The sequence below is a fragment of the Lygodium microphyllum genome, chromosome 19 (assembly GCF_053477565.2).
Source record: "Lygodium microphyllum isolate KBCC chromosome 19, Lygodium_microphyllum_v1.1.10, whole genome shotgun sequence".
NCBI lineage: Eukaryota > Viridiplantae > Streptophyta > Polypodiopsida > Schizaeales > Lygodiaceae > Lygodium > Lygodium microphyllum.
Window position 1 is genome coordinate 135492589 of NC_141153.1, and position 27593 is coordinate 135520181.

Here is a 27593-nt window from a genome sequence, read left to right on the forward strand (position 1 = left end):
AAAGGGTGCAATTGGGGTTCTTGGGAAAAAGTGGTTGAGGAGGTTGGAGCACGGCAGATTGTGGTGCCTCTTTAACTTCTCTCTTCCCTCTTTTCCAAACTCTCTTTGTCCATCCTTCTTCTTGCTCTTCCTTTGTGCTGTAACTATGGATCTTGAGTGTGTAGAGGAAGAGGAGGAGCCTCCTGATCTTGTTTCTTGATTGGTGAGGGTGTGTCTTGAGTCTTTGGTGTGTGTGTATTCATGGCAAGAGAGGCGTGTTTGCAGGTTTCATGGTGAGGAGCAAAGCTCCAAGCATATACTTTGCTGCTCGGTACCCTGGTTTTATGCTTTCTTGAGTGCTGGGTGAGAGCCAGTCACTCCTAGATGTGCACTTGATGCCTCTAGGATTCATGGATATTATGACACTTATTTCTTGAGATTGCATTTCTCTTTGCCATTCTATATTTTCTTCTACTGGAAGTACTTTGACATTTCCTTGCGAAGCTTGATTTATTCGACACAATGGGAGTCTCTTACTTGTGTATATATGTTCTATTGTGTTGGGATTTAAATGCCATACATGTACCTAGTGCTTACATTTACTTGTACTTTACCATTTGCACACTTGTATAGTGTAGGTAGTGATCACCTATCATTGTCACTTTATTCTTTATTTTTTTGCATGAAAATAGAATAAGGAAAGGTAGGTCATAGATTGTGACTATTAGTGTTCCCACATACCATCTTGCTCTCTCATGCTTGAACCTCAATAGCTCTTAGTTCTTTCTAATTCAAGGTGATAAGCCTATTGGCTACCTATTACCTTCTTGTGAAGGTCAATTAGGTAGATTGTCCCTAGTTATATGATGAGAGGGTCGAGATGGTGAAGCTCTCGTATGCATCCATAGTGGGTAGCTTGATGTATACCATAATAGCCACTAGACCTAACATAACATTTGTAGTGGGAGTTGTGGCTCATTATGGTGGCTAGGATACTAGAGTCGTGGGATACATAGACTTTGATTATGTAGGGTATGCAAATAGAAGAAAGTCCACCTCTAGCTATGTCTTCACCTTTGCTAGAGGTGTTGTTTCTTGGATGTCGAGGGTGCAAAAATGCATGATCTTGTTTGCCGAGGCTAATTACATTGCATCCACTAAGCTTCGTGTCTAGTGGTACACCTTGGTGTGAGTATGGCTCCTACATTGCATTCAAACTCTATGAGTGCCATTCTATTGGTACATAATCTGGTCTTTCATGCAAAGAACAAGCATTTTGAGGTCCATTATCACTTCATCAGAGAAGTGATTGAGAACACGAAAATAAAGTTTGTCAAGATCTCAATTGACAAGAATTATGTAGATTTTCTCACTTAAGCCTCATGCTAGGATTGTATGCCTTTCTTAGGAAGTTGATGGACATAGGATGAGATGATATTGTTAAGCGTTTTGCAAAAACTGAAAACCCCTAGTAAAATTCTAGTTAGATTGGATTTGTGTTTGCTTAGATATCACGGGGATTATGGGTTCACGAGCACTTCGCATTGCTCTTATTGATGCACTGCACTTGGGGGTCGTTTCCCTAGTTTTTCAAATACTTCCATGCCATGGGTTGTTTTATGCACATTTTGCACCCTCATTGAGCACTTGCATGGCATGAGGCCCGATGTAGCTATATGTAGTAAATCTTAGTTGCACGCACACTTGAGAAAGCACCTTTCATTGAGCACACACTATTTCTTGCATGCACGAAAGTTGGGATATTTCATCACTAAGTTAGGAACCTCTAGTTGAGTGGGAAAGGTGATTGTTGGGTGAGTTAGAGGGTCATGAAGAACATCTATAGTTGTGAGATGGGTTTTTTTCCTGATCAACATCTTGAGAACCATTAGCTTTCTCAACGATAGTGAGAATTTGGGTGGGTGGAATGGAGTACAATATTTCTTCTTGATGAGCATTGAGGGGAGAGGTTAAGGATTAACTTTAATCAAGGAATTGGGTTTGCATTATGCATGACACACGAGCACATGTAGATAGGCTAGGCACAATTTCTTCAGTGCATTCATTATTTTTGTGTGGAGCATCGCCTGTTTTGGAGGATAGCATAGATCTGATATTGCATATTTCTCAAATCATGAATGATTGCACACGAAGTTCATTTTAAAGCATATTCTTTAGGACACATTGCATAAACAAAATCAAGTACATATGGAAATTTTAGAATTTGAAGAATCAAGGGAGGAATCAACATGAGCCAGAACTTTTGATCTTGGAGAAGACTTCTTCATTCAAGATGGAGATGGTTATTAAGGACCATGTGATATATGGAAAAGGCAACATGTTCTAAAGGAGTCATTGTGATCATCTTCACTATCGATGTAGCTTGTGTGATCTAAGGGTGCTATTTAGATGCACATTGGGAAATAGCTAATCACAAAATTAGTGCGTCCTCAGAGATGGTGAAAGTTTATGGAGCTTGATATCACCTACATAGCTAGAGGTGGCTATTGGAGTTGTTGATCAACACGATAGGTGAAACAAGCATCATTATTAATTGAAGCAGAGATATGTGATTCTTGAGATAAAGAAGGAGCATACTACTACAAGAATCTCACAATGTACTAGGGAAGCATAACGATGATGGAAGCATTGAAGTGACTCAGTAATGAAAAGATTCCAGCTAAGAGCTTAACATAACTTTAAACACTTTTCCATATAGTAAAAAAAGAGAAATTTTCTAGATACTTATCAAAGTATCTAGAAAAAGTCTCAACTAGTAAAAGTGGAACACTTTACAAGTTAGTGATCTAGTAAAATATTTCTGTATAGAAAAATGTTAAAATTCCTAGTTGATGATCTAGTAAAATATTCCTAGATAAGACAACTAGTTGAAACCATAGATATAGTAAAATTTTCCTATACAAGAAAACTAGTCGGAACCATTAGTACAAGCCATTACCACACTAATATATCATGTTGAGAAAACTAATCACGATTTGTTCACAATGTTGTATTGTTAGCAATAGAATTGTGATTGAATCCACTAAATTTTTTTTGTCTTGAACACTACATTCTCTCTGCTTCACCATGTTCTACAGCACCTAAGGTAGGTCTAGAGTTGTCATCCTCTTCGCATCTACTTGAAGGATGGATTTTAGGCCCCGGAACGTGCCTAAAAATAGGAGAAAAATGTGAAAATGCGGGGGAAAATGCTCAACCATGAAGGCGGCAGCTCGACCTAGGACGATTTTAAGCGTCAAGTGCTTGACGGGCACCCGTACGACACTCCGAGAATTTTCATAATTTCTCTGTGTGCTTGTGCTAGTCAATGGAGCTGCCGGTCAGTGCGGGATGTCGAGACGAGTTCATAGAAATTTTCAGAGGGACGATCGGAGTCCGTACGCGCAAGATGGCCCGAAACCGACCGGGGTGCCCAAAGGGGGGCCCAAATTGGGAAATCCCAAGAGGTGTAAGGGAGGGGGGGTGACCTTTGGCACCCCCCCCTCCAAAAATCGTGATGTAGGAGGGGGGTGGCGGCTGTTTTTTCAGCCGCCGAAAAAATCGCGCCCCCCTCCCCCCCCAAATCATGATGAGGCTTCAAACATAAGCCATGAAGAAGATCATGCCAGGCTCCTGCACCAATGCTACGCTCCGCATCGCCGGTCTCCGCTCCTGCAATGGTGGACTGTAGAGAGAGAGAGAAAATCAGTCTTTCTCTCTCCTCCCTCTCTCTCCTCTTAACCCCCGTTCGTGCGTGGAAGAGTAGAGTGGAAATGGATGGCCGGATGGATGCCGATTCTTGACGAGATTGAAGGGCAATGCCAAATCATTGTAGATTGCTGATTCCAAGCAAAATTCATGGCTGGAAATCAATCGTGGGACGTGCCAAATTTAATGGAAAAACCTGCAAGAAACGGTAATAATTATTTTTACAAAGAAAATGGCATTTTGATGCAAATTTGGTTGATAAAAATGTGTTCATATGGATTGAGTTTTGAGTATGTCGTTTTTCGTAAAAAGCCGTAAAATAGGGTTTTGAAGGGAAAAAGCCGTAAAATGCCATGCAACGAAGCACGAACGGTAGTTGGAAACCATTAAAAGAATGTTTTTGCACTTGTGTACGATACTGTTTTACTAAATGTTTGAGCACTAGGCATCCACCAACTGCATGGAGCATGAAAAAGAATTTAAAAGTATCAGTGATCAGCTCCTGGACATGCATTGCAATTGGTTTATGAGGACATGACCTACGTTGAGAGGCAGTGAGATACCCATGATGTAGGCTAGTCGTGGGATCCTAAAGGGGAAATCAAGTAAGGACAATGGTACATTCCTGGACACGCTTATTTGGTACCTTGAGCGCCTTTTGTGCGAAATGTTTAGATGTGGAGCGACACACTGAGGGGCCAATCCCCAAGGTGTAGGAGAGTCGCAGAGGGTTGACGGCATTCAGCCGTAGGAGGAACCCCATGTGTATGTGATTCGAGCCTTTTGGCTATGTGAAAGGGACTCCCTCTGAGGAGTAGTGGGCTAGGATCAGTTGGACTAAAACATATTACAAACGCAATGTTTAGGAAGGCAGAGATTTTGATAGACGCTCCTGGCCGCGAGGCCGAGGGGTTGTCTTGTGCGTAGTGACGAGATCCGGCTAGTGCATGAGCCAGTGCCGGCCCGTTTTTTGGTCCATCAGTGGTGCGTCTGCCGGGAGCCGCTTAAAAGTGGCGGTTCTCGAATCCTGGTTGTTTAGGGACCAACTAGCAGTTTATGCCAAAGGATACTGAGATTGATCCGTTATTTATTGATAAGCATCGTCTAGCAAAAATCCAAAAGCAAGAAAGAGACGAAAGAGCTAGGCGACGTACTGAAATTTTTAGGAGATATTCCCCTAAGCGTAGCGGTGCTGAACCCTTACGAGGGAGTGGATCTAGTGGTCTTAGTACCACAAGCAGTAAGTTAGGAGAAGGTGGAAGCTCTAGTGCTCCCCTTCCTTCGATAAGCCAGTCCACGTCAAGTACGGGAGGTGTAACCCCACCGTCCCCTATTCCTAGTGCAAATCCAATCCTCGGCATGGCGCAGCCTATTGCAATTCCAGCAGGAACGATGGATTTGCCGGCTCTAGGTTACCCGCTACCCATTTTTAATGGGCTAGTTGAGGAAGATGCGGAACTCCACATTAGGGAGTTTCAAAAGCTGATGTTTAATTGCCGCATCCAAGAAGAAGGACATTTTATGATGTTCTTCAACATGACTCTCAAAGGAAGAGCCGCTATATGGTATCATGGTTTAGAAGCCGGAACCATATTGAACATTGATGCATTTTATGGAGCTTTTCGAAGGGAGTTTGCCCCTGAAAGGGGTGGGCAATATTGGTTGCGTGTACTCAACGTGACCAGCCAAGATCCACACGAGGATATTCGTGCTTATGCGAAGAAGATAAAAGAGGTTTTCCGTAAGTTGGACACCTCTATTCCTATCCCCGCAGCTGCCCAATTGCAATATTTCCTACATGGTTTGGACTTTAATATCCAATTGCAGTTGAGTAGTGTCCCCTTGGGGGATATAGATACTGCCATTACACGAGCACAAGAGGTGGAATCCCGACTACAAGCAGCCTATGCTTCTCGAGGCAATTCGAACATGGGTTTAGTATTGGGAAATAATGTGTCAATGGCCAATGGCAGTAGTAGCCAAGGGATAGCGATGGCTAACCCTAATGGGAGAGGGAACATGATACAGAATGTCCCTTTATTACCAGCTCCCCCTAGCATGTAGATGCCTACGGGCAGTCAAATGGCTTCAAGTGGTGGAGGCCAGGCGGTCAATTCTAATACCATGCCTGTGGCTCAACAACCAGTGCCTAATCGAATTGTTAGGCCGATGGAACGATATGGTAATGACCAAGGCTATGAGTCGAGTTCTTCCAATGTTCTTGGCGAGGTTAAGGACATGATGAAGCATTATACCGACATGACTACGGAGCAGTATCGGCAAATAGCCGTTGATGTCAACTTCCTTAAAAAACAACAAAATTTGATAGGAAGTAGATACCTAGAGGAGGGTGTACCTTCGAGGTTTAGTTACAAATGGTGTGGTGGGCAGCACTATCCAAGAAATTGCCCAAATGTTAAGTGCGACATTTGTGGAAAATCTGGCCATTTAGCAGCTACTTGCTGGAGTAAGATCAGTTCCCTCCAGCGAGGAAGTCGGCAACCAGGGCCTGTTAATCATCGTGCCCAAGGAAATGATTCCCAGCGAGAAGATGGGCCTAAACAAATACTTCAACGACCAAAGTCTACAGTGGAGAAGCTACCAAGTGGTAGTGGGGTTAGTTTGATTGAGGCTGTACGTGTTAACGATGCTGAAACCTCTAATTTACGAGCTGTTCTTACAAGAGGTCAAAAGGGTAGAGAAGCCGACAAGGATAAGCCTGTCGACGGAAACCCTAAACAAGGCGACAAAGGAATGAAAGTTTTGGATCCTGCCATGGAAGGGGGACCTTTGAAGCCCGTAGAAAGTAAAGTCGATAAGGAACCACCAAAGAAGAAGGTGAAAGTTAAGAAAGAGGCAATAAAGCCAGTTCAGCGACCTAAAGAGCAGATGGTTTGGCGTGAAAAGCGAGCTCTATCGAACTATCATGAATTCGATTTGGCGAGCTCTCTTTGCGAAGTCAAGCCGGATGTGAACCTCTTACAGCTTATTAAGCTTTCCCCAGGAGTACGCAAGGAATTTAGAAAGATCCTACGTACCGGGTATATTGTAGAACCTTTGGGTATTGCGCAAGTTGGTGATGACTGGTTTGAGCATGCTGAGAAGCATTGCCCAAGGGTTGCAGCCTATGTCGATGGGATATTAGTAGATTATGCCATTGTCGACACGGGATCATCTGTTAACATTATGAGTTCTAAACTGATGGAAAGGTTGGGTCTTCCGATTCAGAAAGATACCTCCACAATTCTTAGAATGGCAGATGATAGTTTGAGACAGCCGGAAGGCTGCATTACTAAGGTCCATGTCACTGTTGCAAATGTAGAATGCGTGTTGGACTTTAGGGTGATTCGTTTTGCAGGCCGCCCAAGTTATCAAGTATTACTTGGATGACCTTGGATCTTGCAAGCGGACTGCCAAGTAGATATACCTGCCGGTCGATTGATATTCGGCAGAGGTGCCCAGCGTGTGGTGGTTGATGCTTATCCTGAGTCCCCGCAAAGTGAGAGAGCTCCTCTATCTTCTACAGAATTGGAGACATTAGAAGATTTATCTGCCAGTGAGACATCCTCGAGTGATGAGTCCAAAGAGGGATCCACCACAGAGGACATCTATCAGATCACTTTGAACGAGCCGATAGAGGGCCAAGATCGTATAAGAGATGCAGATGTTATCGAGCTAGACCTTGGTACGCTTGATGATTCGCGGCCAATCAAATTAGGTTCTATGCTCAGTACAGTAGAAAGGGAGGACTATGTGGCCTTGATCCAGGAATTCCGTGATATCTTTGCCTGGAGTTATGATGAGTTGAGAGGCATCCCTCCTAGTCTTGCTGTTCATACAATTCCGTTGAAGGAGGGCAGTCGTCCTGTACGGCAGAAAGTAAGGCGTATGCCTTTTGAACTAAGGGACGGGCTGTTTGAAGAGCTACAGAAGCTTCGAAAAGCGGGTTTGATTTTTCCTGTGCAACACACGGAATGGTGTTCGCCGGTTGTGATAAGAAAGAAGAAGAATAATCAAATCCGATTATGTGTAGACTTTAGGGAGCTGAATAAGCAGACAATTAAGGACTACTACCCGCTACCATTTATTGACCAGATTTTGGATCAATTAGCAGGTAGGGAGATATATTCGTTTATGGATTGCTTTGCAGGATATAACCAAATGGCAATTGCAGAAGAGGACAAGTTGAAAACAACTTTCATTACTGTATTTGGTACTTTTGCGTACCATGTGATGGCCTTTGGTTTATGCAATGCGCCTGGTTCGTGGCAACGAACAGCAGATAAGACATTCGATGACATATCCCCTGAAGAATTGAAGGTGTTTATTGATGACTTAGGGGCTGCCACCTTGAGAGAAAGGCAATTGATCATTCTAAGAAAATGCTTTGAGCGCTGTAGACAATTTTGCATCGCCCTAAACCCACGGAAGTGTGTTTTTGGAGTACCTTATGGGCTATTGCTGGGTCATGTGGTCAGTTCGGTAGGAATTGCGACAGACCCCGAGAAGGTTAAAGTTATAGTTGCCATGGGTCCACCACGCACTCCGAAGGAGGTGCATAGCTTTCTGTCTTCAGTTGGTTACTACCGTAGATTCATCAACGCCTTAGCAGAAAGAGCGTTGCCGCTTACAAATTTATTGTCCTTTAGCTGTCGTTTGTATGGGGTGACCCTTGTAAGGTAGCATTCGAGGATGTGAAACAAGAGCTAGCAAGAGCGCCCGTTTTAAAAGCACCTAAAAGAGGTGAGGTGTTTTATATATTTTCAGCAGCCACGATGTATAGTATCAGCTGCTGTTTAGCCCAAATTTGGGAGGAGAAGTGGTACCACCCGATTGCTTTTGCTAGTCGGAAGCTGGGGGTATCCGAAATCAATTACACCTACATGGAGAAGCTGTGTCTAGCGATGGTCTTTGGGACCAAGAAGTTCAGGCATTACATTCTCTATGAGAAAGTCGTGCTTTATACGAAGGCGGAGGGACTTCGACTATTGATGAATAAGTTACAGCCGCCTGATCGTTTAGCGAAGTGATTAATCACTTTGCAGGAATTTGATTATGAAATCAAGAGTAAGCCACCAAGGTTGCAAGGCATTGTGGAATGTCTTGTGGACTTTGGGGAGCCGAAAGAATCTGTGGCTGAAGGTAGTGACATGGAGTTGTTACTTAAGATAGATACGGCATCTATTCCCTCCTGGTATACTGCAATAACACATTATTTATCAACAGGAGAGGCGGGATCCGAATTATCTAAAGCTGAGAGAAGGAAAATTAAGCAGCAAGCATTAAAGTTTGCCTTGATCGCAGGTACATTATATCGGCAAGGGGTTGATGATATCTATCGCCGGTGTGTGATGCCTGACGAGGTGCCATTCATTTTGGAAGAGTGCCATGATTCTGCTTGCGGTGGCCATTTTGCTGGACGGCTTACAGCACAAAAGGCTTTAAGAGCAGGTTATTGGTGGCCTGCCATCTTCCAAGATGCATTTGCGTATGTTAAGCGATGCGATATTTGCCAACGGCATGATAGTCGAGAGAATAGGAAACGACCACTCACCCCTATTATGGCGATACTTCCATTTGAGAAGTGGGGAATAGACTTTGTGGGTCCTATTACTCCGTCGTCGACTACGCAAAAGAGGTACATCATTGTCGCAACTGACTACTTCACAAAGTGGTCAGAAGCACGTGCAACAAGGAAAGATGATGCTAAAGAAACTGCTAGTTTCCTTTTAGAGCAGATAATATGCCGGTTTGGTCCGCCGAAAGAATTAGTGTCGGACCGCGGAACCCATTTCTTGAATAAGGTGATCAAAGGTTTGACAGAGATGTGGCAAATCAAGCATAACAAGACAACCCCATATAATCCGCAAGCCAATGGTCAGGTTGAAAGTACCAACAAGCAGCTTGTGGGCATCCTGTCCAAAATCGTGTCGAAAAAGAAACGAGATTGGGATAAAAAGTTATCCGTGGCAGTGTCGGCCTATAATACGACTTTCAAACGAGCCACTGGCCATACCCCGTTCAAGTTAGTATATGGGGAGGAGTGTGTCTTGCCTTTAGAGATTGAGCTGCCAACTATTCGGTTTGCCATCAATCATTCTTTGAGCGATAAAGACGCACTTTTTGAGCGCTTGATGACACTGGCACATTTAGATGAGCTTAAGTTGCAGAGCTTATTGCACCAAGAAGTGACGAAGCGCCGAATGAAGCAGCTACACGACCTCAAAGCCAAGAAATACACCTTCAAGAAAGGACAGCTTGTTCTGTATTATGACGCACGACGAGAATTATTTCCAGGCAAGCTAGAACCCAAATGGGATGGGCCCTATAGGATCGTTAGAATAGGAAAGAATAAATCTACAGTGTTGTTAGCTGACCTTGAGGGGATAGAATTTAAAAATAAGGTTAATCTTAATAAGATTAAACCTTATTATTTCTGACTGCACTAATGCTATGACTGCCTTGCAGGTCTAGGCGAGATCGATCAAACATCTGCAAGGAAATCGTGATAGAGGTTGATGGGTCGTCTGATCCCTTATTTAGAACACCCATATTTAGAACAGAGGTATCATCAGGGAAAGCTCATTTGGTGGAGCAAAGGATACAAGGTGATTGAGCAAGAAGGCAGGACATTTATTTGGGAGATCAAGGTCTTCTGCCATCACTGCCTACAAATTTTGACGAGTATCCCTGTTGAATTCAATGATGATGGAGGGATGGAGCCTACAGTCCACCCGTTGAATATGCTGAATTTCGATTACCATAATTACGAGTAGAGTTCTGGATGGCGGGATGTGTAAACCCTTTATGGACGTACACCTTGTACTTTGATGGGGCGTCCAGGGGTCCATGCAAAAAAGGAAGTGTAGGAGTTGTCATCCGAGACCCCGACGATGCATTGTCATGAAGTTAGCTGTTAATCTCGGGGTGACTTTTACCAATAACATGGCAGAATACAAAGCCCTGATTATGGGTTTGAATATTGTGAAGAAGGGTGGTATCCGCCAGTTGTTGGTGAAAGGGGACTCTCAGTTGGTTTTAAATCAACTCAATGGGACGTACATGGTACGAAACCCCATCCTTTGCATGTACCATCATACTGCCATAGCCCTGCTAGACGAATTCGATAGAGTGTCTTTTCAGCTGATTCCACGGAATTGGAATCAGTTTACCGATTCTTTGGCTAATCTTGCGTATGAAGAGGACCTCTTCTTTAATTGTGGCCCTTGTCCCGATATATCTATTGATGGTGAGACAGGACCTGGTCGTTTGTGGGGTATGCTTTCTGAACATGCCCTCTTTGGCAGACGATGGTTGATTTGGGTGATGCAGAGGGTAAGCGAGACTCATCTGCCTTTATTATCTTGGACCCACAGACTGGTTAGACGACATGTGATGCGAACACCTCTTGCGGTATACGCTGGAGGGATAGGTCATAATCTAATGCACCTAGTTTAGGGCTACGAGCCTTTGTTCCCCTGGGAATGGTATGCTTTGCTGTCTATCATAGTTGTTTCCAGGAGGATGTTCTGCATAGTCACGTTTGATTTCATTAGGCCAAGAGGGCCATTCCCCTGTCTAGGGCGGGTGCGTTTAATCGGGTTTTTGTTTTAAGTGTTGTGCTGGACAGATTTCGTGGTTCATGGACTTTGGTGGAGCCTGGCGGAGCCTTTGCTGCGATGGAAGCTTCTTGTGGCCAATCCAGGTGATATTTCTCCTTTACAAGTACTTTTCTTTCCTGTTATATGTGTATCTGTACTTGTCGCGGGGATATATTTTTGTTGGGGACCAGCAACCAAGGCATGAAGTCCCAAGTTTAGGCTAAGTATGTTTGAGGGAGGTCGGAGTAGACATTGCCTCCTGCAACAACATTGTTAGACATTGAAAGACCTATTTTAGAAGGAAGTCCTAGTGACCTTGTCCTGCTAGCCTGCTAGGCAGCCGTTCTAGGAGTTCTTGTTAGTAGTGAGGCAGTTAGAGAAGCCTGCCAGAAGATAATAATGATGATGCCCAGAAACTTTGTATATCCTAAAAGATGACTATAAATACGAAGGTGTGTAAAAAGGGGTTCTAACCCCTATCAAAGCAAAGAAAAGGAATGAAAATATATAAGCAGTTGATCATTGCCTTGCGAGGGCCTGGTAGGTTCCTGGGGACGAGTCAGACCCGGGGCCGATACCTTGTCTTCTTAGGGGTGGCTTCTTGCTGCGAACCAAATGAAATACCAAAACAAGGAAGGTTGGAGCGAAAATAAAAGTGAGCGTTAGAAAAGGATAAAGTGTCGCCTTGCGAGGGCTTGGTAGGTTCTTGGGTGCCGAGACAGGTTTTGAGACCGATGCCCTGTTCTCCTTGGGTCACTACGCTCAGCTCCCTCCTTTTTACATGCCTAAGTATGTTCATCCAATAAAAACCCTAAAAGAAGAAATTTACTGAAAGAAAATACTCTTTGATCAGGCTATAGGAGTCCTCGCCTTGTAGGAGCTCCTGGTTGTGTTGTCTTTAGTTGGTAAGTAGTTCAGACTACCACTTAGGGCAACCTCTTTGACATTTCTTTTTAGTTTGGCTGTGTTGGAGCAGTTGGTTAGTGACTCACTTCGGATCTTCTATTAGATGATGCTAGGCCTATTCCTTGTGGATGTCATGCCTTGGTTCTGTCCAGGGGTAGGGGGAGCATTGTGCTGAGTTTTATTATATATTTGTTTTGTATCAGTTTGATGCTTCTTTGGTTGTTTATGTGCAGATATGTTCGTGGGTTCGACGGACTGAGTCGTCCTATCCCGTGGTCACCAATGAAGGATGGATTTTAGGCCCCGGAACGTGCCTAAAAATAGGAGAAAAATGTGGAAATGCGGGGGAAAATGCTTAACCACGAAGGCGGCAGCTTGACCTAGGACGATTTTAAGTGTCAAGTGCTTGACGGGCGCCCGTACGACACTCCGAGAATTTTCATAATTTTTCCATGCACCTGTGCCAGTCAGTGGAGCTGCCGGTCAGTGCGGGATGTCGAGACGAGTTCATAGAAATTTTCAGAGGGACGATCGGAGTCCGTACGCGCAAGATGGCCCGAAACCGGCCGGGGTGCCCAAAGGGGGGCCCAAATTGGGAAATCCCAAGAGGTGTAAGGGAGGGGGGGTGACCTTTGGCACCCCCCCCCCCCCCCCCCTCCAAAAATCGTGATGTAGGAGGGGGGCGGCGGCTGTTTTTTCAGCCGCCGAAAAAATCGCGCCCCCCCCCCCCCCCCCCCCAATCATGATGAGGCTTCAAACATAAGCCATGAAGAAGATCATGCCAGGCTCCTGCACCAATGCTACGCTCCGCATCGCCGGTCTCCGCTCCCGCAATGGTGGACTGTAGAGAGAGAGAGAGAAAATCAGTCTTTCTCTCTCCTCCCTCTCTCTCCTCTTAACCCCCGTTCGTGCGTGGAAGAGTAGAGTGGAAATGGATGGCCGGATGGATGCCGATTCTTGACGAGATTGAAGGGCAATGCCAAATCATTGTAGATTGCTGATTCCAAGAAGAATTCATGGCTGGAAATTAATCGTGGGATGTGCCAAATTTAATGGAAAAACCCGCAAGACACGGTAATAATTATTTTTACAAAGAAAATGGCATTTTGATGCAAATTTGGTTGATAAAAATGTGTTCATATGGATTGAGTTTTGAGTATGTCGTGCTTTGAGTTGTTTTCTAGTTGTTCATCATTTAAAAATCAGAAAAACATGTGTGGGATAGCAGAAAATAGAAAACCGAGACACGAAAAACCATAAAAATGAAGGAAAATAGGGTTTTTTGGGCTAAAAATGATGCAATAAATTAATCCACACCTACTAAAATTCTTTTTCTGCTGAAATGAACTAAGGCCCACAGCCCATAAGCTGAACTTAATTTTCCGCAATTAAAAAATGGGAGAAAATGGGAAAAATTGCAAGAAAATGGTGGAAAAACCCTAAAATAGGGGAAAAATTATATTTTGGGCTTCGAAAAATGGGGAAAATTATGAGTAATGTCCGTGAATGTATAGTGAGGCTGACGCATGAAGATTTGCTTCAGATCAGCCTTGCTTCCGTGTTTTAGTTCGGTTTTGTCCGCTTTTGATATGAAAAATAAGGGAAAAAGCCGTAAAATGCCATGCAACGAAGCACGAACGGTAGTTGGAAACCATTAAAAGAATGTTTTTGCACTTGTGCACGATACTGTTTTACTAAATGTTTGAGCACTAGGCATCCACCAACTGCATGGAGCATGGAAAAGAATTTAAAAGTATCAGTGATCAGCTCCTGGACATGCATTGCAATTGGTTTATGAGGACATGACCTACGTTGAGAGGCAGTGAGATACCCATGCTGTAGGCTAGTCGTGGGATCCTAAAGGGGAAATCAAGTAAGGACAATGGTGCATTCCTGGACACGCTTATTTGGTACCTTGAGCGCCTTTTGTGCGAAATGTTTAGATGTGGAGCGACACACTGAGGGGCCAATCCCCAAGGTGTAGGAGAGTCGCAGAGGGTTGACGGCATTCAGCCATAGGAGGAACCCCATGTGTATGTGATTCGAGCCTTTTGGCTATGTGAAAGGGACTCCCTCTGAGGAGTAGTGGGCTAGGATCAGTTGGACTACAACGTATTACAAACGCAATGTTTAGGAAGGCAGAGATTTTGATAGACGCTCCTGGCCGCGAGGCCGAGGGGTTGTCTTGTGCGTAGTGACGAGGTCCGGCTAGTGCATGAGCCAGTGCCGGCCCGTTTTTTGGTCCATCACTACTCCACCATTAAAAAATTCAAGTCTTGTTAGCTCTTCCTAAGCCTCCCTTCCTTTTTTTTGAAATGCAGATCCTTGATTTTTCACCAACAATGTTGTACCCCTAGATGCATTTCATGCTTACAATCAGCAAGGATATCAAAAGGCTCAAACATGTGCATAGCAAAAAAAGCTCAGAGCAACAAGAGAAGACCTATCATTTTTAGCAAAATGCCTTCCCTTTGATCCTAAAAGCATTGCAATCTGCCATAGCTCCACAACATAGATCTACTCTAGTGGTTGTATGCTTCAAACCTTGCAGTCCTATCCACAACAAGACAAATAATGAAATGATATTTAAATTATTTGCTCATGGAACCATATTGTATCATACTTACTAATGGGGATAAATGTAATTCCCATCCAAATCAATGCATACTCTTGTGGGAATATCCAATGCTATCTAGACTCTCAAATAGTAAGATTTACCAAACACATATGCTAGTGATGGGTTTGCCCACAAGATATGAATCCAATAGATTGAAGTATCATACCAAGTCAAATTGATTTAGCTTACCACTACATGCAAATAGGATATCAAAGCCCTCAACTTACATTCTTCATTTTCAATGTTTTAGCAAGTTTTTTAGATAGGTGGATGAAACATACAGATCCATCAAGCTCAAACTTCAACCAATCTAACCTTTTATTGGGCTTGCTACAACCAAAGTAGCAAGATGTGCATCTAATGTAAGAGCACCAAAGTACCAAGAGTTGTAGCTTCTATGGATTTCCTTCATAAGGATACATATCTTGTGGTGGTAGTCCATGGTTTGATATTCTTCCCCTACTCTGAGCACCTTGTTGGCATTGCATGTGTCTAGAAGAGCTACTACCATGACCACTCTGACTCCATAGGGAAAAGCTGCTAGATAGAACAAGCAATGCACATATGCTTCATCTAAAAGATTAGATAAAGATTCACAAGAAAGAAGCCTTGATTTGCTCAGATGCTAGCTAAACATTGATACTCCCATTAGAAATTATGATGCCGATGAAAAATGTCCTACAAGCAAGCCATATTCAACAAGAAGTTAGATTGGTCTTAGTTATTGAATATCCAAGGTGAACTAAAGTACCAATCGATAGATGGTCTCAAGAGAACTCAGGAAGTTACTCCTTCAAATCCAATATGCCAAATGATTATTATTTATTCATTAAGCTCTAAGAAGTTGATACAAAAGGGATCATTTTCTAGTTTGCTTCTACAATTTCTGTGCATCATGGAATTCAACGTGATCTCTATTGAATACATCTCCTACTTCTTCCACATGTCACTATGAGCCTACAACCCTTAGCTTACCCATTTTTTCTAGTGATGTTTGTGTTGATGAACTGTACTCCCAAACATGTCTATCCACATGCTTTTTGACAGGGCCTATGATAGGGGGTGCTTCAAAGGAGAAAGGCATGCACTGTCTTGTTAATTGCTATCCTAGACACAGTTTTCATAGTGATTGTGCATCAAAATTAAGATTTTTGTTGGTGAAAATTGGTACATGAGCAATGATCAATAATTTCACATGATGTGTTGTTGCTCCCTCAGCCATAACCTCTATGAAGAGTTAAAATTAGCACCATGTAAAGTTGCAGCTTGCGATCCTTCACATGATGACTGTAAATTTTGGAGTATATTGATAGCATTATAAAGAAACCAAATTCATTGTTTATACACTCATACATACAAAGCTTTTAGTTGGTTACACCTTAACACCACCTAATACTACATAATCACATAAAAACCTATCAATAGTGTTTTACAAAATCATAAGGCAACCCCTCCAAGCTTGCCATGTCCATCCTTACTTATCTTCAGCTTAACCCACCCCCTTCCTTCCTAGTGTATAACTTTCTATACATGATACATCAACTCCCTGCCCTACTATTCCTTCCTCAAGCCATGTCTTCGACTTTCCTGCCCACCTCCCTGCCCTGCTATTCCTTCCTCAAGCCATGTCTTCGACTTTCCTACCCACCACTTAATGCCTCTTCACCCCACTTCAGCCTATCCTGGAAAATTAAAGTGTGGCTAATTATTTTATTCAGAATCATTAAAGAACTACCAAAGGCTCAACATCATAGGTGGAGCTGAAAGCTGATATCACACATCAGGAATACGATGCCTCCCAAGGCCATTTGGGGGGATTGGGAAAGAGAAGCCAAGAAGCTAGAAAAACTCGGTATTAAGGAACAACTACCCAAGCTCTATTGATATCAAGCATCTCCTTGAAGCTGCTCCCAACCCACAAGCTCTTCTCAAGCTCATATGCTACCATAAGCTCCAAAATAGTGGGGAAAGACCCTACCAACATGTAGCCAACAAACCATACTCTACAGAATAAAAGCTTTCTCAAACCACTTCATAAACTATATGAAGTTTACCACCTACTATTGAGAGAGGAAAGATATGCTCTACATTTTCAAACACAATTCAATGCATGATTGGAGCAAACATACTCACTAAAAATATTTAGTAGACCACCCCTAAGCAAGAAAGTACTTGGCAATCCCAACCTAGTTACAAGTTGTCTTCATTTGCAATTGCAAGCTAAATGTCTTGTCTCTTCCTTCAAGTATTTGTTGTGATTTGCCTTCATAAATGGAGCCAATGATCTCTTTCTTTACCTCTTTCAAGTAGACTAGCAAAACCACCAATTTTGATGCCTGTAGACATTTGACTACAAAACTTGTCCTCGTAAGAATCAACTCAATTTTGCATCTCTTCAAATTTGATCCACTACTAAAAAAACCACGTTGAAGAAAATGATAAGAAGAATTCTTAAAACTCTCACCTAAGCATTTTTTGCTACTTCATTTGTGTCATGATCCTTTGGCATTTTATATTTGAATTGAGGTAGCATCCCATAGACATCTTACAATCTTGAAACCAAAATTGACCAGTAATTAGTACATGTGCTTAAACATTACTAATGGCACCTTTAATGAAAGCCATGCCATGGTGCTTAATGTAGCCCTTCATGTTACAAGGCAGTTTCCAATTGTCTTGACTCCTCAGCATCACCTTCTTCCCGTGCCCTATGGTCCTCATTTTTCTACTCAATGTGAGTGCTAGGCACCACCTGTTTGGGGATTCTCCTTGGTATACAGGTTTTCTCAAACCTTTATTTTCTATGCTACTCCTCACGGCTTTCATTGCTTCTGCATTTCCCACCTTCACAGCTTTTGCAAGGAAAGTCTTGTAGTATTTTTCCTCATCTAAAAGATCGCCGCAACAATCGACCCAATAATCGAGCAATTGGTTGATGTTGAAAGAGCTTTGGTCATATTGGGCTACATAGTGGAGGACACTCTTCTTATACTTGTCAATGACTGAAATCTGTGCATCCTTCTAACTCTCATGTTTGTGTGTGCTTGCACACATGCATGTGTACTGATTTCCCTTTTAGGTTTTTCCTTGTACAAACTCTCATAAAAAATCTTGAGAGGATCCCTTTGAAAGAAGAGCCAAGAAAGTTATGATGTATATAAGTAATCAAAACAGCTTTGACAAATTAAGAAGACCCAAACAAAAGAGAGAGAGTATATATACCACCTCATCTGGAGCATCATGCTTCTACCCTGGTAAATTATACACCTTTCTCTTCTTTTTTTATGGTTCCTCCTTGGAGCCTTTAATCTTCTTGGAAACATCCTTTGATGATGATGCTTTTCTTATTGAAATAGAAACCTGCATGTGGTAGTAAATATCAGTACACATAGTGAACGTTAGATGAGAAAACCTCACACCATCCTAGTCCTTGAAATATTAGCACACATTTTGAACATTGAGAGTGAGAAAACCTGAACACCAACGTACTCATGGCTAGTGTTGTCCCTTTTGAGAGATTAATTAATTCATACTATGACTAACTAGGTGGTGTGCTCCTATTTAAGGGGCACTAGAAAGTGTGATCAAATTATGTTTAGTCATACTATCAAAAGCCTACTAGATACGTTTAATCCATGTGCTAAAAAAAGAAGAATGTCTACAGAGCTTTAGTCCGAATCATTAGTAGATCCATAAACATTATAGCAGTATGAAAGTGAACAAGTCAAATTAGGAAGTAAGCAAAGGCCTGTACAATTTACTATTGTATATGGGATTCATCCCTAATGGAATTGATGTTGTCCCATTGGCAATGTCACTGATTGTATTTATCTTCCTTTCACCATATGGCAGATGAGTTGAGAACACCAAACTGCTAAAAGTTGTCTAGCTATGATAGAAATTTGGTAAAATACAAGTTTTTGATCATACCTCGTCGATGCTAGATGAAGCCTCAGTTATGATGATGATCTTCTCGCGCACATTCTCCTTGAGGACCGCATGGAAGAAGCATAGCAGCACGCTATGGAAGATGAGCAAGAGCCACATGAAAAAGAGCGTGGAGATGCCAATGACAGGAAATAAAAGGTTGAGGAAGCCCCACATTAAACCCTATTGCGCTCAAAGCCAGGAGCTTGTGCCATTTCACAATTTTTGTCTCCCCACCATCGTGCACATAAACATCAAGCCCCTACATTTGGGTATTGCACGCAAGTCCTTTGAAGTAGTCGAAGCTGCTTTGGCTATGCTTAGCTATCTAGGCAACATTACAATTCGTTAGTCAATAAGCTTCTCTAGTTCTACATGTAGGCTCCCAATCTCTTTCTATATTACTTTAGATGTTTTTCTTTTGTGAAAATCTTGCACTAATGGAGAGCTGCTTAAGGCCAAAGTCATCCTCTTCTCTAATGGTTGAGAGTCCTATCATTCTCTTACATTTCCTTGGCATGAGAAACCCATCATCTGAGCCTATCCACATCAATATCCTTTCCATTAAGGCATGTTGCAAGCTCTACTTTCCTAATAAATTCCTTAAGGTCCTATCCCTCGTGGCCTTGGTACTCAATATAACCAAATAGTGCCATATCTTGAGTTGTTTTGGAGCGACAACTCAACCCCAAGTATAAAAAAGGCCCTCAATGGATGTATGTCTTTTCATTTGAGGAAAACTTCCCTAGAAAGCCACCAAGAAGAATAGGAACTAACAAAGTTTGTGCTGTAAGATGACTTTACCACTAATAACCAGTTCCCTTGGTAAAAAACTCTAGCTCTACATCACAAGCCCTACAACAAAGATGACATCTATGCAAAGACACATTAGCATGTGACTAGTATAAGATATCTAGTGGGTCCTTGCATTGGAAAAGCTACTATGATTGGAGGGGCATGGGGACATTGGTGGTATTGATGGTCTAGTTTTACTAGTCTGGACGTGGAAGCATTCATAGGGATGTAAGTTAGCTCACAAGTCATCAATGCCAACTACTAGGTCTTCATGCTTCCTTCTCACTCTCTTATGACTCATGAGGACTTTATAAGATAGGAATTCAACTCCTTAATGGCTCCTCCTAAATGTAATGATTGGCCTCTCTCCAAGTAAAAAACAAAAGACAACCATATTGAGTGCACACACACATACACTGGGTGGACTCTTTGACATTAAAAAAACCAGGTGGACTCTCTGACATGTGTTTCAAATTTGGAAAAAATTTGCAAGAGCAAGTCTGCATCCTAACATACTACTTGAGCTATTTGGTCCAAAACAAAAGACAACCATATTGAGTGCACACACACATACACTGGGTGGACTCTTTGACATTAAAAAAACCAGGTGGACTCTCTGACATGTGTTTCAAATTTGGAAAAATTTTGCAAGAGCAAGTCTGCATCCTAACATACTACTTGAGCTATTTGGTCCAACTCCTATGAATATTTTTGCAGCAACAAGCATGTACAGCTCACAATTTCAAAGAGATCTACTTGTTGTACCATATGTTGCATTTCCATGAAGGGGAGTCCAAGGTTGTTGACTTTAGAACATTGCAAACTCTTTGCCAACTCCTCGGTGTTGCAAATGCACCATTTGGATTGTATAACTGCTTTCAAACACATTTGAGGCAAATAGAAAGCCAACACACACACACACACACACACACACACACACACACACACACACACACACACACACACACACACACACACACACACACACAGAGTTGTCTCCACAAAAGCTGTTTACTACATGCCTTTTACGATCATAATCTTGGGATAGTGAGTGTCAATTAGATGTTAGTATGGAGAATTACTACTTGAACATGCACAAATGTAGCTCCAATATAGTTGCTTACTACTATTATAAGAAAAATTATAGCAATCCCATCGTGATGACCAAGTATGTGACTCACTGATGTAAAGTATATGCAGGTAGCAGTCCTAGATGCAGGAACAGTAACAACAAGTGCCAAATTCCTGCTTTAAGAACTAGTGCTAAGACATGTATGCCCAAAGTAGATCTTTTGAGATCAACATCTGAAGAAGTACTCAAGATTCCCATTACTTATTTTAGGCTTCAATAGGTATATGCATCCCCATACTATCGAGACAAATGAATAAATTGACAGAGTGACATAATAGAACCATCAAATGGTGCTTGCTCTCTACATCAACCCCAAACAACAAAAATGGAACAATATGCTATCTTGCCTCTTGCTTGCATATAGGACTAGTGTATAAGAGTCCACATTACTTAGTTCTTTTCGGGCATTGTGAGACAAAGATCCATCCTTACACTTGATATAATGCAGTTGAATCATAGCCCAAATAACAAGATTCTACATCTTGGCATATGCATTATTCAGTGCATCAACCCATGCTTCAAAACTCCTTGCAACATGAAGACATATCTACCATTCTAAAATCTCCATCTCAGGCCATTCAACATGCCTCATACATGTTGATATTTCCCTTAACCACATTCTCAGTGCAATATTCTCACCCTTCAAAACGACAAACTACATCATAATGTAGAACATTAATGAGGTGGCAGAATTTTTAGCCAAACTCTATTAAGGAAATTTGCATGTGTTGTCCTCACTATATGGCTAAACATCTTCATGACTAGGCAGTTCAGGATTCAATGTTCTCTAAATCTATATCTTATGACTAGGATGTATCTCATAATGTGGCTGATTGTAAAGATGATTGTTCCAACTCGTCCTCATTATGGGGATTCTTGCCCTATTGCAAGCCTATAATGCTGAAGATGGAGATGCTTCTTCTAGTATAATGGAAAATTTGACCATTATTTGGCCCTCTGAGCATGAAAATGGCAACCATCACACAAACTTCCATGTATATAGCTAATATCAAAACCTTAAGCTACTCTATGATCAAGCAACAACCAACACTAAAAAAACACTTGCCTTCAAACTTCTGGAGCATCTACCTATATATGGCACATATATTCAGCCTCCCTTTAGCCCCTTTAAAATCTCTCACACGCCTAGCTCAAAACAATTGTCAGCTTTAGATTATGACTCAGTATTTGCCACCCCATTCATGCCTTTGGCCACATATAAGGCTACTATAGCCTTTTATGATAGAATCTTTAGCACTCTTTTTGGTACCTTTGTTGCCTCTTATAACCCTGCACCCACACTGTTCTAAAGCATTGTTGTCAGCCCCACCCCCCAAAACTGTTGGAAATCTTAACACCTCTCCTTCCAGTCAAACAATTTTAGTAGATGGTGAAAGACAGATCCACATGCTTCTATGGTTCAAGAAAGGCTTCATTTGATGCATATGTGTTTGTTGTAGGTTACATGAGGAGCATCTGCCTAAAATATTTGTATATCACTAGAAACATGCAAGAGATTAGCCATTGGATCACCATAAGGCTCAAAACTAGCATGCATGAACGATTAAGAGAAAATGTATTGTCAAAATTCCCATTTCTTGATGTTCTTTCTTTCTGGAAACTTGAAGTAGATCTGAGGGTACATAATCTACATATGTACATAGCTTCAACATACATACATAGCTTTGACGAGTGCATACCTTGCAAGGCACCATTAGAGCATAAAACATTCGCAATATTCTTCTCAAAAATACATGCTTGAACTGATTTAGAGATGCTTCAAAAACCACATTGCTGCAAATTCTCTAGAAGCTCATGGGGATATAACCTACTACTCTTTGTTCTTGTTTGCGCACATCTTAGTGATATACAGTTTAATTCAAACAGTATATTTGGTAGTTCTAAGTTGGAGATTTGAGTAAGAATGGTGCTCAAATCTTGACTAGACTTATTAGGTTAATCTAGTCATTGTTGCTATATTATTTATTTGTTAGTACACAATGCTATTATATCACTTGGCATGGATGCATACATGCACATGCCTCTCTCTTTCTCTCCACATGCTCCCAATAAGGGGTTCAATGCATTGAATTTCCCCTCTTGATTACAAGGTATAAGGAAACTCACAAAGCATGGACTGGATTGGTGAGGATGATGTGTAGGCAAATAGGATATACAAGGTTTGATGACACTCTTAGCCTTTTGATGACCTACAATGACTATGGAAGAAGGATATGGCAGAGTAGAGAGATTTGCAAGGATGAGTTGCTTTACAATTTTAGTAAAGAAAATGTCATAGAGTAGAGCACGCATGCACGCGCACACACACACACGCGCGTGCATGCACACACCCACACATATAGAGAGAGAGATTCATTGAAAAATCATTTGTTCTATATTTATTTTATTGTAAACTTTCATTGGTTTGAAGGAGTTATATACAATTTGACATATGATGGGTTGCATAAGGTCAAGGGCATTGTATTTTATGTATACATGAAGATATCTAGATGTATATACAAAAACCCTTAATGATAACACTATAATGTGCATGCACCTACTTTGCAAATAAGTTATATAGAAATCAAAATTATAAATGATGGAGAATGTGAGATGATTTTAGAGAAGAGACAAGCTAAAAGGTGTCGCATATGTACAAAATACACAAGGGTATGTTTTGCATTGTTGGGGCTAGCACAATGGGCCGCAAGCTTGATGCAACATGAGGGCTGTTAGGTAGGGCAAACAAGGTGCTATCTTCTTAGCTACCTTAGACATAATAGCCATAATTTCATATATTATTTTTAAAGCACAATTAGCTAAACCATTTGGTCTCTCCCCCTTTTGAAAAACCTCCCATTTTTTATAGAAGATTCTAAAAGTGTCTTTTGTGGGTATTTCTTTGCAATAGCCCTAAAAGTAGGACATTAAGTTATGAAGCACTGAAAGAATGTAGGGATGAAGTGTGCAATTTATATCATTAACTATTCTCAAATCAAATATTTCAACCTATTTCAACCTTGTCATCCTGGCACATCAAGGTTGTGTAAAAAGTCTTATGGGATGCAGCAACACTTGGTAGACCCCTTTTTTTAAAAAAATCTCTACCATGTCAATACCAATGTGGGAGTATATTAAAGTATTCACTTTAGATAACATACTATTTGCAATGAACAATGTGGATTATTAAATGTTTATACTGTGATTTTATGCTTGCCATTATGATTATGTTTTCTATTTGCAAATAAGCTTTAAAGAAAAGGAGCAAATGCACCCAACGTATGCATTGGCCAAGTCAAACACATTCTACTTATTTAGTTCTTATTATCTCTACACATAAGCTTTCAACAATAGGATCAAATGCACCCAACTTATGCATTGGCTAAGTCAAACACATTCTATTTCTTTATTTCTTCTTATTATACAACAGGATACATTATAATGGGGAAGGACATTGTTCTCATTGATTATGAAATATTAGGGAGCATGTGTGCCAACTCTTTGCCATACTATGTAACTATGTAAGGAGCATTTAATGTAGTAGAGAGGGAGTTTGTGGATTTCTTATGGGGGGCAAGCCTTTAGGGAGAAGAGGTTGGAGATGTATCTCTTAGTCTTTAGTCAGGACTCGGGAAGTGGAAGGAGGTTTGGGAATCCTTCAACTAGCTAACAAAGTTAAGGCCTTCATCTAGGGTGTCCGGTTGGTAGTATTGGAATCACAATGAAGCAGAGAGGTGAATGGCTCACACACAAGGTCAAAGAAAAAGTGGACAAATGGAAAGGAGTCCCTATGAACTGGTTAGGGAGAGCTATAATAATAAAGGTTATGCTTGCCTCTTTGATCGCCTTTCTAGATGATGATTTTGAATCTAAGTCAAAACTCTTGGAATGTGTTGGAGAGGGATTTTGTGGACTTCCTATGGGGCAAGCCTTTAGGGAGAAGAGGCTAGACATCTATCTCTTGGGCTTTGGTCTCATGACTCCAAAAGTGGAAGGAGGTTTGAGAATCCCTTGAGTGGTTGATAGAGATAAGGCCTCGATCTTCGAGTTGATCAAGAGGATGGAGGAAAAACCAGTCTTGTTAAGACATTGGCTCAGTTTGGTTAAGATGAGAGGCTTGCCTCAAGAGGATGCCTGTTGGATGGGCCTCATTATTTATGGGTATAAAATCAAGTTGTCTCTATCTATGGCACAATAGATCGTCAATGTGTGACAAAAAGTTATGGAAGAGGCTAGTTGGGGGCTACAACCCAATATAGGAGTGGGGATTCCTCTATGATGCATGTGATTTGGACCAATTGCTTTTCCTTCAAACCCCCCTTTATTCCTGTGAAGGACATGCCAGGAGCATCACAGCCAAAGGACTTCTTAGGTGGAAGGACATCTAGGACAATAGCAATCTCTCCTTTCTAAGGTTGTAGAGAATTCAAAACCTCTTCAATCTAAATGTGGGGAGGTAGCATTTATGCAGAGATTCGTGAGGAAAATCAAGCCCCCTTGGCCCACCTCTACATTATTAACAATGCTAATCCTACCAAGTTCTTGAAGGTTCCCAATGGCAAGATTCTATGGAGATATAGGAACTCCGAAGACATAAGGCGTAGGTCAAAGGAACATATGATGAAAGCAGCTTCATATTGGAGGAGATGGAAACCAAGATCTAGGACCAAATTTTGGGAAGAGAGAATCAAGTGAGTTTTGAGTTCAACTCTCTCTAAGAAACTAATTTTTTAACTCTGGAGGGTTGTAATGAATAAGTTTTCTACTAGAAAGAAGCTACATAAGGTCTTTGGAACCTCCTCCATGTGTCTACTTTGTGGATGAGAGTCAAAATCACTCTATCACCTATTTTGGGACTGTATGGAGTTCCACAGATTGTGGAGAAAGCTTAAAAACTAGATTGGAAAGGCTACTTTTGATGATGGGATGGACTATAAGTTGGTATTCTTTGGAGATAAAGGTAAAAAGAATGAGGAATCCATGAAGTTGTAGAACACCAAAAGTGTAGTGGTGGTATTTGGAAATTCAAAAATGAAAGAGCATTTGATGGATGCTCCAAAAAGGTGGTAGCTCCCACAAATACATGGCTCTCAATTAAGATTGACATCCTTGCCTTTTGTAGATCCTTGGCAAGCAATGATAGGGTCTTCAAAGTTTTGAGTTTTTATCATCTTTCCTCTAATCCCAGATAACATAATGAGAGATCATTTATATTACTATGTAGATAAAACTAATAATGTACTAGTTTCATTGTATAAGTTCACTATCAATACTCAATCTAAAGCTGCTTTATATTTGCAAATGCTACATGTGTTTTACACTCAATCTAACATTACTTTATCTATGCAAATACTATATGTGTTTTCCGTATTCCGCAGAGTATGACTTTTTGGCTAGGATTTTTATCCTTCCCTTAAATTCTTAAAGTGCAAGAACTATTTCCTCTACATGTAAAGAAGCTTAAAAGCGCCAATGTTAAAAAGAGACATGTCACTTATGTTTTATTAGTTGTTAATTAACATGACCACATAGTGTTTTTAAATATTACATTATATGTATGATAATACGAATCTATATAGATAATACGAATCCATATAGATTTACTAGATAGACACTATGTTTACTAGTTATAGTTTCATGTGTACCTAGTAAAATTAAAAAACTAGCTTAAATCTAAAATTCCCTACATGATAACTAGAAATATTTATGCTTTTACTAGATATGGCTCATTTTACTATGTAGTTTAGTGTAAATATGACAACTACATGTCATGACAGATCAAAGACATTGGTGGCATTTTTGAAGTTACAAGTCGCAGTAAATATGACGACAATTTTTTGACGCAGGATAACGGCATGTTCTTGGCGCACAAACGGCGGCATGCTCTGATCTTTGAAGCAGCACGACGACTTCTTCAAAAGCCGGCAGAGATTCGATATGGCGTTGTGGAGTGACGTGACGAGGCTGACTGGCAGGGTGGCAGCGTTTTACAAACGCAGGGCGGCGTTTCAAATTACTTTAGCCTTTGAATCTTTTTTTGCCTGAACCGTTAGCCTTTAGGGACTCAGCAAAATCATGAAACCTTAGGCTTTTTGAAAAGCCAAAAGACCAAACGTGTACTGGGAAGAAAAACTATATAAGAGAGGGGGGAGTAGAGTAAAGGGCTTGGCCTACTACTCATAAATTACTTGTAATATTGAGTGAAGAAAGTGGGGGGTCGCACGTGTGCAAGTGGAGACTTGGCGTGCCAATCGAATTGATAAAAAACTATGACGTTGTAGAGTCAAAGTGACAGCTCTAGGTTATTTCAAGGTGTGGTAATTTTGTACAATTGGTTTCGTCTTCGAAGTTTGTGTTTTTTTTTTTGAACAATTGCACAAAGTGTGTGGGATGCTTTACCTGAATTGAGTTTTTTCGTTGTTCCAAGCCACACAAGAGGCATTGTACGTCGTTTGGTTTCGTGTGTAGTTCGTGTGGATTTTATCAAAACATTTAAAATTTTCCGTATTGTGTTTTTCATCTGACAAAGTCAATTATTCTATTGGACACTCCTTAACGTCTCGTTATCGAGTTGTGAGAGAGGCTTGTCTCGATCACCACTCATGTAACAATGTCTATTCCTTATCCTACTGTACTTCTATGTACACTGTGTTCTTGTTTTCTCTGCACTACTTAGGCACATTTGCCTTTAAGTGGGAGGTTGTTAGGAGTTAAAGACCGCCTATACCTAGCTGCCTACGTTTACTTGTACTTACTACGCACACACCTATACAGTATAGCTAGCCACCTTTAAGTGGGATGTTGTTAGGAGTTGAAGACTACCTACATCTACTTGTACTTACTGCCCACACACCTATACACTATAGATAGCTGTCGCCCATCACTTGACTTTATTCTTTATTCTTTACATGATAATAGAATAAGAAAA